The 13522-nt window shown below is 43.4% G+C and overlaps 1 long non-coding RNA gene across 1 annotated transcript; it reads right to left on the minus strand.

Annotated features, from left to right (window-relative positions):
- Window positions 1–9104: 9104 nt before the first annotated feature.
- Window positions 9105–13505, minus strand: LOC120400578. The gene is made up of 3 exons (XR_005595900.1): window positions 13320–13505; window positions 9732–9828; window positions 9105–9651 (listed from the first exon to the last, which is right to left on the minus strand). It is a non-coding gene; the product is annotated as an uncharacterized LOC120400578 (long non-coding RNA).
- Window positions 13506–13522: the final 17 nt, after the last annotated feature.

Genomic DNA, 13522 nt, shown 5'->3' on the forward strand with positions numbered 1-13522 from the left:
GAGCAGCTCCTTAACCCTCGCCTCACTAGTATGGGGTTGGTACACCCCGTCACAGCATCTATGTGTAGGACAAGGTAAGAGGGAAAGAATACCACGCATGGCACTTTCTTATAAGAGAGGTACGGTACACTGAGATACAACTCTTATAAGAGGAGTAGTTTTTTTCCTTAATGTCCCTGACCTAAATGTCTAGTCCTCCCATCCACCTGGCTGCTGCCCTCCATCTCAAAGACGTCTGAATTTCCGTGCTGTTATCCATAGAAGGTGAAATCTTTCCAGGCACCCCCCTTGGATACAAACTACAGAAAGGCCACTTTTTTGCTGTGGAAAGAGGGGGAGTACCAGGCTGTGGACAGCCCATGCAGGTTGACTTTGCAATCCCCTGCATACTTTTGAGTAATGGTCTGTGGAGGGTCTCCTTGGTCGACTTCAGTGCAGGGAGGTTGTAGACACACTGTGGAAATGGTGGGGCAACAAATTCAGTTTTACTGTAACTTCTGAATGACATATTTTTTTAATTGTACTCATAGCTATAATTTCCTGTTTTGTAAATATTCAGAAAGCCATAGCTCACCCCCCACCCCTCTTTTGTAAGAAGCAGGTAACCAATATCCATGAAAAAGAGCTGGAATTTTGTAGCTTATTTTCATGTAAACCCATTTGAGGTTTTACTCCTACTCGTAGGGGCAGCCAGGGGGCCCACTCCACATGCTGCCCCTGCCTCAAGAGCTGCCTCTGCAGCTGCCGTTGGCCAGGAACTGCGGCCAATGGGAGTTGCAGCGGCGGCGCCTGTGGACGGGTCAGCACACAGAGATGCCTGGCCATGCCTCCGTGTAGGAGCTAGAGGGTGGGACATGCTGCTGCTTCCGGAAGCTGCTTGAGGTAAACGCGTCCCGGAGCCTCCACCCCAACCCCCTCCCATGCCCCAACCCCCTGCTCCAGCCCTGATCCCCCTCCTGCCCTCCGAACCCCTCAGTCCCAGCCGGAAGCACCCTCCTGCACCCCAACCCCTCATCCCCAGCCCCACCGCAGAGCCTTCACTCCCAGATGGAGCCCTCACCCACTCCTGCACCTCAACCCTAATTTCGTCAGCATTCATGGCCCACCATACAATTTCCATACCCAGATGAGGCCCTCAGGCCAAAAATTTGCCCACCCCTGTTCTAGAGCTTCATTCCATAATGTGCACAGTGAATAATGATCTAGTCTAATCCTCTTCCAAGATGCTAGGCAGCCCCTTCTACCATTGTTTGTCACTGTATGTTATTAAGGGCCTGATCCTGCTATTTAGGGTCAATGGTGAAATTCCCACTGATTGCTATGGTGCAGGATCAAGCCCTAAGCACATTAACAACTGCCCACATCTACTGACCTACTGCCCCTATTGCTTATGCACTGGACCCAAATGACATTTCCTTGGCCTCCCCTTTTATCTTCACTCACTACATTATACTCTTCACCATCTCCTTCTGGATCATTTTCCACATCAACTTGTCTTTTAGGGGAAATATTTTATAGGGAAAACATGACAGCTCTGCTCTAGGCCATGAATGGACATAAAGGTTTGGCTCATGCAATAATGCATCTGCAATATTTTGCCCCAAAGTCACTTCATTTTTAACCACATCTTGCACTTGTTATCCCTGGCTACTTCACGAGCCATTGTTTATTAGAGTAGTGCCAGGGACCAGCCATGCCGAATCATGGTTCTAAGATTCTAAGATCAAGGCCCCATTGTCCTAGGCACTGTACTAAAGAACTTAGTGTAAATAGACAAGACAATGGGTAAGGCAAAGGGCACAGTGATCGATATGACTGGTGACCAACAAATCTGTTAGTTCCATTATTTTTATTTATTTATTTTAGTTGGATTTAGTTGGGGGAATGGGGATTAGCTGCTAAATAGTAAGACAAAGGGAGGGAGAAAGCAGGGGAGAGGTGGAAGTCAGGAGGAGTAGGAGCGGGGTGGGGCTGAGGTGAACAGTCTATGAGATGGGGACGGGACAGGGTTGGAGAAAACAGACAATCAGCACAGGGCAGAGATAGCACAGTCAAAATGGTAGAAAATATAATCAGTATCAGCCTTTGCTTAAGGTACTTCTGCTCTGCTGGCTTCAGTCTCTAGCTGTCTTCAGTCTCTAGCTGGCTCGCTCTGGCAGAGGAAAGGGGGATACTCCCATACAGTTTTGGGCCAGGGCGCACTGGACATATGTTGATGTTTGTTCTTCAACGGCTCTATTCCCTCCTCTCTGTAGAAATCTCAGAGGGTGATCGTGAGCAAATGTTCAACCACACCAAGGATCCTCTTTTGTCGATTCCCACAGGGTCCCATTCAATCAGTCATCACCCTCAACGTGTATATGACACTGCTAAGGGAAATTGCAAAGGTACTTTGGGCTACAGTAGCACCAGTATGCTAATGACTCTTCTCCTTTTAACCTGTTCTGGATTATCCAACTTCTTTGCTTTCCCACTTGCTTGGTCAGAGGGACCAGAAAGAGAATGTCTTTATTTGATGATGGGGACATCATCTCTAATTATTCTCTACACAGCGTTCTCTAATTCCCAGGGACCTTGGGGAGCAGAATGTAAATTAGAGCAGCCCTGAGGCTGCTGTAACTTATGCCGGGGCCTGGAAAGTGTTCTCCCCAGGAATTGGGGTGTGCAAAGGTGACCCAACTGCAGGAGAAAGATCATTACGAATCAGGCAACAACAATAACAATAATTGAAACCAGTAAGGTTAAGCCCGTTTAACTTGTTCCTAATTAACTTGAGCTAAGCCTGAAAAAGCCACTCTTAAACCGAAGGAAGAATGTACACACTGGGATTTGCATGTGTTTAACTATATCAATGACACTGGTGCAGGTTTCCTCTATATAGAAAGCTGACATTAGTTCAACCACATGTCTTTATTACTAAATGGATCTATTTAAAAGAAAAGATATCCACTTAAACATTGTGACTTCAGGAATGTTTGCCTTATAACATTTTGTTTTGTTCAACTATGCATATAATTCACCTAAAGAGAGGATTATAGAAGTGATCATTCTCTTTAAGGTGACAGTGCCTACTACACTAGTGCAGTCTACCTTGTAAAAAAGCATTAAAGCCTACTCTACATATTTGTATTTATGGAGAACATTTATGTTCAACATTAACAAAAGGGCATATGATGTGGTGTTCTACTCATTGCTGGACAGCGCCTCCTCCTGGTGGTTCCTGGGGATTGGCTCTGCATGGCGGATGCCCTTCCCTGCAGTTGTATTCCATCTCACTGTCTCAGTCTGTAGCCTTTCTTTCGCTCCAGGAGCTGCTGCAGGCTCATTGTGACTCTGCCCTCTGGCCAGGTCACTCAGTGGTTTCCCTTCCTAAGGTAGAGTCCTTCAAAGTCTCTTCTCTTCAAGGGACATTTGGCGGTCCTCGGGCCCAGTGCCATGACCCAGTCACTCCTGAAATCTTCTGGTTCACTGCCCTGCCAGTGCCACTTCCCCAGGTAAGGAAAACCTGATAAAGCACTGGGAGGGAGAGTTTGTATGTTCTGCTCCTCACTCTACTATTAAGATGTCAAGTGGTCTTGAGCAAGATTACTTCACTTCTGCATTCTTCAGTTTACTCACATATCAAATAAATAGCTATAACAATACATATCTAATGTACTTCTCTGGGATGCTTCAAAGCCTAGTGGGCCAAATACAGCCCTAAAATGGAAGGGATGTAATTCCACTTACACTGGGACTAAAACTGACCAATTTGGAAAGTGCTTTGGGATCCCTGAAAAGAGGTACTATGTAAGCACAGGTCATTATTAAATATGTGATCAGTTATATTATATTAAATACTAAATCAGTGATAGTATTTAGAATGAATGCACTAAAGCCCAGATTTTTAAAGGTATTTAGGTGTGGCTGTGCTCAGCATCACAGTGCCGAATTCATTTAGGAGTCTACATCTCTTTTTTTTTTTTCAAGTACCCAAATCCCTTTTGAAAATGAGCTTTAGGCTCTAAGGCAGTTAAGTGTTGCGACGCTGAATGCAGCATCATAAGATACCTTTACAGCCCTTGGCCTAATGACTTTCATACAGTATAAGCACCCTGGACAACAAACAGAGTTTACTCCTGGGGGAATTCTGCACCACTGTGCAATGCAGAATTTTGCAGAAATTAACGCTGTGCGCGCCGAATTTCGTTTCCCACAGGAATGGGCTGCAGTGCTCCTAGCCGTCACTTGGGGCCACTGGACTCAGCAGAGGCCAGCTTGCACATAGAAGACACTTCTGGGGGGAAGGAGAGGGAGCTAGAGGGTTCCTGGAAGCTGTAGTTCCCAGCATGCCCTGAGGGAAGGAGAGGGCGGCACGCAGGAAACTCCATGCAAGCCTGGGACTGAGCATCAGGCTGTTTCTCCTCTGGATCTCTGGGGGATGAGGGGGACAGGGGTCTGGGCAAGGGGGGGCCCTGCAGCTGGGCTCGGGGGCAGGGGAAGGGTGTGGATATCTGGGTTGGGAAGGCCCCTCGGTGCGGCTCTGGGAACGAGGGGGTTGGGGTGTTTTGGCTGGGGGGAGCCCCGCAGCTGGGCTCTGCAGGTGGGGAAGGGGGCAGAGAAACAGGAACTGGGTTGTCATAGGAGTTTCTTTAACTCTCTACTCCTGGGGGAATTTTTGTGTGTGTCTGTATTGTTACAGACATACTTGCTGACAGGTATTTTGAAATAAATTACCAAAATAATTGAAACTGGCGTGATTATGTAGTGTTATTTTGACAAATAAAATTTGCAGAATTTTGCAGAATTTGAAAATATTGTGTGCAGAATTTTTAATTTTTTGTCGCAGAATTTTTAATTTTTTGGTGAAGAATGCCCCCAGGAGTGAGAGTTCTTAGCAGTGACTGGGTGTGCAGTTGGGCACCCTCCTGCTGTCTTTCTGAAGGAAAGTTAGTGGTCAGGATAGAGATGCAAAGTCAAAGTTAGGTAAATAAATGAACATTTTTTTAAAGAAGCCTTTTTGACTACTGGTGAATCAGACAGAAAGTCTGCCTCTGCACAGTGGCGAGCAAATGATGTCTGCAGCCGCTGTTACCCATTTATAGGATTTCTCAACTACCAGACTGGGCACACAGTACTAGCATATGACAAAATCACTCAGCACTGAATATACTTGGCACTTGGGGCCTGAATGAGCTACATTAGTTGGTTTATTTTAAATGAAAAGTTGGAAGCTGCCAAATAAACAAATCTGAAAACCTAATTCTTTTTTCCTCATTATTTTAAAATATGTAGCCTTGTAAAAAAAATTAGATTGCATAAACACTGTTGGAAAGTGCCTTAATAAAAAGTCTTCTATTTTGTTTCAAAGAGTCTGAGAACGTTTCTAATTTGCACATTTCTTTTACGCTGATGTTCCCCTCGGTCTGTTTTAGAGTATGGTAAGAATTATTTTCAGGAGCCGTTAAGACTCTGTGTGCTTCAGTAACAGAATGTATGTGTCATACACACTCACAGAATTATGAAATAAATTAAAGCCACACTCTGGCTTAAGAAAACCCAGTTACCCCTCAGAATACCTCTGTTTCCTCCTCTTTGCAATAGGGGTAAGCACCCTCTGTGAGGCGAATTTGTTAATGTTTGACATCCAGGATGGAAGGCACTAGAGATGTACAAGAAGCTATTATTATATCCATGCAATGGCCCCAACAAACATACATGTATACTCATGTTTTCATTGCAACTGATGCTCTAGGTCAAATTTTAAGTGGGTGCTATATCTCTCCTTAGTTTCAATTGTGCTCTTATAGCAGGGACATTTCTGAATATATCCTCCTTCAGTTCTACCATCTTCTTAGTGCAACAACTCTGCTTCTGCAACTTAACTGAATCCCATGCCCACGATCCCAGCTGCCTTTGACTCAAACTCTCCCCTCCTCCTCCCTCCACATTTTTCCCAGCACAGCATGCCACCAAGTTCTTCCAAGAGAAAACTGGCAAAATACGTGACCTTCCGCTGCCCCTCAGTGTGCCTTCCCTTCCCCTCCTACAACTCTCTCCTCCTTCTCCACTGTCACAGATGCTGAAGTTTCTTACCTGCTCTCCTCTAACCGTTCCATTTGCCCTACTCACCCCATCCCATCTCCTGCACTCTCTTGCACCCAAGTCTCAGTCCTCTCCCTTGCTCTTTTCCTTACCCTCTCTCTCCCCTCTGGCTCTTTCCCCTTACATTACAAACTTGCTCTAGTCTCTCCCATCTTTTGCTTCTCCAGCAACCAGGCCTTCTCCCGGTCATCTCTAAGCTTGTTGAAGGCACTGTCTACAACTGCTGTCTGGAATTCTCCTCCAATTTCATCCTAGACCCTCTCCAACCTGGATTCCACCCCTTTCACTCCACTGAAACCACACTCGCTAAAATCTCTGTTGCCTGATCTAGGAACTGTGTATTAATTATATTGATTACTTAAGAATTTCTAGTTAATGCTCTGAGTTTTCATAGATTCTTGTCCCAAGATCAGGCCCAGGATTATTAGAATTACTGTTAAGTTGGGAACACCGACATGCATGATTGCAACACTCATACTTAGGAAAAACCTTCTATGCTTGTAATAGTTTTATTAATACAGTTAACAAAGTTATAAACACTCCAAGCGATCAAGGCAGATAAAGATAATTCAAAATGTGCACCTGAGCATCTGTATACTTGCAATATCCCTTACAGAACAATCTGAAGGGTTAGGCATTATATTCTCCATCATCAGCATCTTACTCCTCACCATCACCAGTGGTCATCATCCTGGCATCTCCCATCAGCTACAACTTCCAAAGCAAACAAGCAGGGATACAGCTTTTATAATGTGTTATAGTGACACCACTATGCTTATTGCATATTCAATAGGGGGGGTTCATCCCCTTTTACTTATTTGTATTTCCTAACCCTACTAATATTGGGGTGCCCTTCTCCCAGAGGTTACCAGTCCATTTATCTCCACCTTATTAGCATATATGTCAGTCAGTTCAGTTACCACGATACTCTTATGGTCCGACATCTACAGATGTTCCTAACTTTAAAATATACCAAACTGGTATAATCTAGCATCTTGTGGTGTCCTGTCAGCAGTTTAGTTACTACAACATTCTCTTTTGTGATACCTTATGATCTAGAGTTACTCCTGATTGACTACTTATGGTAAGGTTTTTGGGGTCTTCTGCCTTGATTAGTTTAGCTAAATTATTGTATTACAGACGTCAAAGATTGTAAGCTCATTGCATTACTGCCTTAACTTATGCCTATTCCTTACCTATAAGCTATATTGCTAATGACCTTTTCTTAGACAAAGTTCAGAACTAGTACTCCAACCTCACCCTCCTTGACCTGTCCACTGCCTTTGACACCATTGATCATGCTCTTCTTCCTGAAATCTTGTCCTCCCTTGGCTTCCATGATTCTATTCTCTCCTGATTCTCCCATCTCTTTAATCACTCCTTCAGCATGTCCTTCGGAGGATCCTCCTCATACTCCTCTAACTTTCTGTGAAGGTTCCACAGGGCTCTGTCCATGATCGCCTTCTTGTCTCCTTTTACACCTTATCTCTGGATAATCTCATTGACAAACAAAAATTCAACTACTGTCTCTGTGCTGATGACTCATCAATCTACCTCTCCACTCCATAGCTGCCTCCTTCTGTCCAAACTACAATCTTAAGCTCTAACACAGGAGTCGGCAACCTTACAGAAGTGCTGTGCCGAGTCTTCATTTATTCACTCTAATTTAAGGTTTCAAATGCCAGTAATACATTTTAACATTTTTAGAAGGTCTCTTTCTATAAATGTATGATATATAACTAAACTATTGTTGTATGTAAAGTAAATAAGGTAAATAAGGTAAATAAGGTTTTTAAAATGTTTAAGAAACTTCATTTAAAATTAAATTAAAATGCGGAGCCCCCCGGACCGGAGTCCAGGACCCGGGCAGCGTGCCATCAGTTGCCTACCCCTGCTCTAACATCTCCCCAGGGATGTCTAGCCATTAGCTCAAGCACAACATGGCTAAATAGAGTTCCTAATCTTCTCTCCAGCAGGCACTCCCCACTACTACTGTTTTTGATCACTGCGGACACCACCACCACCTAAGGCTCCTAGGTGCTATGATATTCAAAATAATAAATACAAAATAACAACATTGCTCAGTCCTTTGCTGAGGCTGATAGAGTGTCTTTTTCATGGAATAGAAGAGATAGATTTGTCTTGTAATGAATATAAAATGGATTATTTATGGAGGCCAGTGGACACAGACAGAAACTTGCAGGTCTCTTTGGTTCTCAGATTGACAAATATAGCCTTTACTGCCCAGGGTCATCCCACACTAGAGCTGCCCCAAGGAAGGAGAAGGTTCAGGACTGGAGATTGGAATGGGAGGGTTCACAAAGAGATATTGATTTTAGAAATTTGCCTCATTATGAAATAGCTGAGAACCACTGTTAGAAACGTATCAGAGGGGTAGCCGTGATAGTCTGGATCTGTAAAAAGCAATAGAGAGTCCAGTGGCACCTTTAAGACTAACAGATGTATTGGAGCATAAGCTTTTGTGGGTGAATACCCACTTCGCATGCGTCTGACGAAGTGGGAATTCACCCACAAAGGCTTATGCTCCAATACATCTGTTAGTCTTAAAGGTGCCACTGGACTCTCTGTTACTGTTAGAAATGTGCATGGGGTAGAGAGCTTGAGTTGAGGAATCAATTCAGATACCATCAGCACTGCACTAAAAGTGTGTTAATTTAAGCCTACTATCAATGTAGTTTCCAACAGGGGACTCAGTTGATCATTTAGAAAAAAAAATCTTCAGCCAAATATTTTATTGGCTGCTGAAGCAGTCCTAGGAGTCCCTTATTTTGCTCCATATTCTTTCATATGTTTTTCATTTGCTTTATAAAAATTCCAAAATGAATAAAAACAAAAAAGCACTTAGGAGGGTATTTTAAGATTTTCCCAGTCTTGGCTTTGTCTAACAATACATAAATTTTTAGAAAAATATAAATCTGTTTGGTACGAATGCCATGAAATGGACAAAAGAGGAGGAATATTTCAAGACACTTGCCAAGCTTAACCATTACACGTGCAGAGATGTAGCTTTGTCTTCAAGGAGAGAGAATGTAACAATAGTTTGACAAGGGGAGTGGACTATTCCATTTCCTCTCAGTGGGCTGTTAATACCAGACTGCTGCTGACATTTTAAATGTCAATGCTGTTAACTGTTTCACTGATGAACATTTAGGATAAAACACCTATATATTCTGGGATGGTGGGTGGAGTTTGGGATCATGAGTAGAGCTTGTGTAGAGTATCAGTACTACTTCACCCTACACCTGCTCCCAACCCCAAATTTTCAAGTCTCTTCTATGAATACAGATTGCAGTCCCCGGTAGAGTTTGTATCAGATGCTAAACTTGTTGCATTTGAACTTTGAAATATTGTTCATTCAAAAAGGGACAAGAGGTTGTCTGGCCATGTGGAAGACCTACAGATAACACCAGGTTTCCCAGGAGTTGGATGATGAGACAAATTAGTCTTTGACAGAAGAGCTTTGGCCCTGCATCCATCCATCTGATCCATGGAAAGGTTTTAGTGTTCTAGCTTCTAATCATCATCCCAGCCAAAGAGCCATGGTAGCTGCCAAGAATAAGTAAAGCCTGTGAAACGTAAAACTTACAAAAAATAAAAATAAAAGTTTGGGCTACTATGAAACTTACAAGGCTGTTTATTTGGAGGCACATTAGGTTGCTAGGTGACATCATGGAATATCATCCCTGAACTTCCAGTTTCCAGTATATATTGTGATCCAGATTACTTTTTAATCAGATGAAAAATAGAGGAGCCAAAGGGAAGATTATTTATAATATTTAAACTACTCATTCAAAATTCTATAGGCAATTTTTTAACATAAAATTACCAGAAATTGGAACTTACATATAAGCTGCAACCCTACAATATCCTCATTTGATAGAGTTGTATGGAATACTGTAGTATAGTGAACTTTTTAAAAAACAGTAGCTGATAGTATGATAGGAGTACCCAAACTCATAGACAAGAGCTGAAGGCTCTTTAGCTACTAGGCTTAGTCATTTGGTACATTCCCAATAAGCAGTCTAGCACATACCTCAAAAGGCTGATTTACTACAGCTGACAGAACAGAAAGCCCTAAATTCCCCTAAACACTAAGTTAGGGTCAGTCCACAGGAGAGCTAGGTCTTCTTGGACCTACTGTCCAGTGTGCTGCAGCTAGTTGAGGAAAATTATTTTGAGGAAAAGAAGGTATTACCTACAGGTTACACTGGGCAAGATTCAGTTTCATAGTCTGTTGGATCATTGGAACTCTCTACATCAGTGGTTCTCAAAGCTGGTCCGCCACTTGTTAGGGAAAGCCCCTGGCGGGCCAGGCTGGTTTGTTTACTGGCCGCCTCCGCAGGTTCAGCCGATTGCAGCTCCCACTGGCCGCAGTTCGCCGCTCCAGGTCAATGGGGGCTGCGGAAAGGGTGGCCAGCACATCCCTCAGCCCGCGCCACTTCCCGCAGCCCCCATTGGCTTGGAGCAGCAAACCGTGGCCAGTGGGAGCCGCGATCGGCCGAACCTGCGGATGCAGCAGGTAAACAAACCGGCCTGGCCTGCCAGGGCGCTTACCATGAATAAGCGGCAGACCGGCTTTGAGAATCACTGCTCTACACTGTCATCCTGATGCTGAAAAAGCTTTTTTCCATATAGTCACAATTAGGGCACAAGCCCCACCTCAGAGTCCCTGCAGTTTCCGCAAAGGCTTTGTGCACCTGTATCTAGCAGCAGGCTCCTCTTCCAACTCTACTACTACTTCTTCCTATTGCATCACCAGAGAGTCAGATCACTTCTCTCGACAGACTCTGGGTTTCCATTCCAATCCCCTCATCTTCTTGTCCAGGATTGAGGGTTGGACCTATTCTTTCCCACTCTTGTTGACCTATGACCTTGTAGTGATGGAGGGAGAAAAGTAGTGAATCTGCTGCTCAGCAGACTTGTCGCAGTTTTCTCTTTTTCACCATTCTGCCTCATGTAATCTTAAAAGTTGAAAATCTGCTGTTCCCTCCGCAAAATTGTACATATAGCTGCAGATATTTTTAAGTTCTCCACTGAATTCAAGTGTGTGAATCCTGCCACTGATATGATAAATTGGTAGCATGATGAGGTGTGCAGACTCAGCTCCATGGGGAAAGTGAAGGGGTTAATTCCTCCTCCTAAAGAGGTGCCTTGCTCTTCTACAATGAAAAGAATGAGGTTCCACCTGGGGATAATTTCTTATTGAGAGGATAAAAGCTATTGGGAGAGGGTTATATCAAGTAGTGTATTCTAAAAGCTTTTTCAGGAGGCTGGGTTAGACATTATAACAGTTTTTTCTCTAATGAAGGAGACAGGAGTGTCTGTTGCTTCTTTACTCTGAGACCTGCTTTTGCAACTTCAAAGAAAAGAATTCCTTTTACTAGCTATTAAAAGTACAGGACCAGTTCTGTCCTCATGTGCATCTATGCACTTTTTTTAATGTCAGTGAGGTTGTAGGGGTGTAATTTAAGGAAGAATCTAACTCATTTTTTATCACTTGATGATGCAGTTGTAATGGGAATTTATTTCTCCTCTCTTGCCCCCAATCCCCTGCTGCCTGATGTGTCCTATTCCATGGAGCTTTATCTTTTTGGACTCAGCTTAGACCGAAACAGTTTTACACAGAGAATGTACATTTATTCTCAATAATGTGCTAAACATAAACATAATGCTATGTACAAATTTTACATAGCATTTCTCAGAAATAAGAGTTTTGTTTTTTCCTAAGAGGGTGTTTAAAATGGTTTTGATAATGGGCTGCTTCAACGTATTATTTACTATTACAGGTGTCCCATCTGACCCTATGCACAACTCCTTTCAAAGGAACACTATGAGGAGAAATAGATTCCTGCTTACTGCTCCAGGGCTAGTGCTTGAGGAAGTTTACTGCTCCTACAAACACGTGTATGTCTCTGCCAAAGTATTTCCAGCCCATGGAGCTCTTGAGATGCTGGACCTCAAAAGGTGGGTGTTCTCTAACTCAGTGTTTTTCAACGACTGGTCCATAGACCAGCACCAGCCCCTGAAATCTCCCTGACACAGTTTAGGAAGGCAGCAAGGTCCCTTGTATCAAAAAGGTTGAGAAACACTGCTAACTTACAAAGTTCTTTGTTCATGAATGTTAGCTTCTCAATAGTTACCAAAAAAACCTTAAATAATAGGGATCTATGTCATGGTTCTATTTACCAGGAAAGGGCCTGATTCTCCATTGTCTTGAACCTTGGGGTTGTCAGGTACATCATACAAAGTGAGCGTAAAACACTATCAGTCTGAGTTGTTAAAAATTTGAACAAGTGTTAGTGATGATACAAGAGTGCAAGAAAGTGGAGAATCATAGATGTTAAGGTCAAGAGGGACCACTGTGATTATCTAGTCTGATCTGAATAATACCATAGAATTTTGCCCAGCAATTCGTACAAATGGATAATTTCTGGTTGAACTACAGCATATCTTTTGAAAAAAAAAAATCCAATCATGAAATTGGGTTTAAGGCTTTTTGAATCACTTAATGTTGTCATGAGGAATGCCTGTTTCTAAGCACAAGAGAAACAAGAATAATGCTTTGGACTAGATGACCTCCTGAGGTCCCTTCCAACCCTGAGATTATATGAAAGTAAGGGGAAAAGATACCTGATTTAGAACAAAGTCATTTAAATGACCTAAATCAGTAGGCAATATGGTGGGGGCTTCATAGTCTTCCTCCACAAGTTACTTTTCCCTTTTGAGCACTGTCTGAATTTAGCTGTGTGGCTGTTTCTCTATCCAGATACTGTGGGTACCACTATGCCCCCCCCCCCAAATTTTAAAAGGGTCTTCTGGGGTGTGCCAGTTTTACAGACAATTTTAAAATCCGGACTAGATGTTTTTGTAAAAGATCTGCTCTAGGAATTATTTTGGGGAAGTTCTGTGGTCTGTGCTATACAGGAGGTCAGATGGATGATCACAATAGTCCCTTCTGGCTTTGAAATCTATGAATGATGGTTGCTAGATCTGTTACATATTATATCATGACACCATCTGCCTAGTCAAACCATCTACAGCAGATATCAATATAAAACCTGTCATAAAGCTAAAGAGGGAATGTGAGGCCTATGTGTAATTTGAATTAGAGAGACAAGGTTTTCCCAGACCTGGAGAAGAGCTCTGTGTAAACTCAAAATCTGGTCTCACTCACCAACAAAAGTTGGTCCAATAAAGGATATTACTTCACCCACCTTGTCTCTCTAATATCCTGGGACCAACAGAGCTCCAACACCACTGTGCACAGTCATCAAACATGCAACGCTGCAATGCGGGTGAGGCGGGACTCCGTCCTGTCCCCTGTACGACCAAAGGGGGAGGGGCGGCTCCCCGCCTCCGCGCGGACCTGGGAGCGCCCGAGGCAGCAGCGCGTCCGGCACTGCGACTGGGTGGGTGG

This window comes from Mauremys reevesii, linkage group 3 (genome assembly GCF_016161935.1).
Source record: "Mauremys reevesii isolate NIE-2019 linkage group 3, ASM1616193v1, whole genome shotgun sequence".
NCBI lineage: Eukaryota > Metazoa > Chordata > Testudines > Geoemydidae > Mauremys > Mauremys reevesii.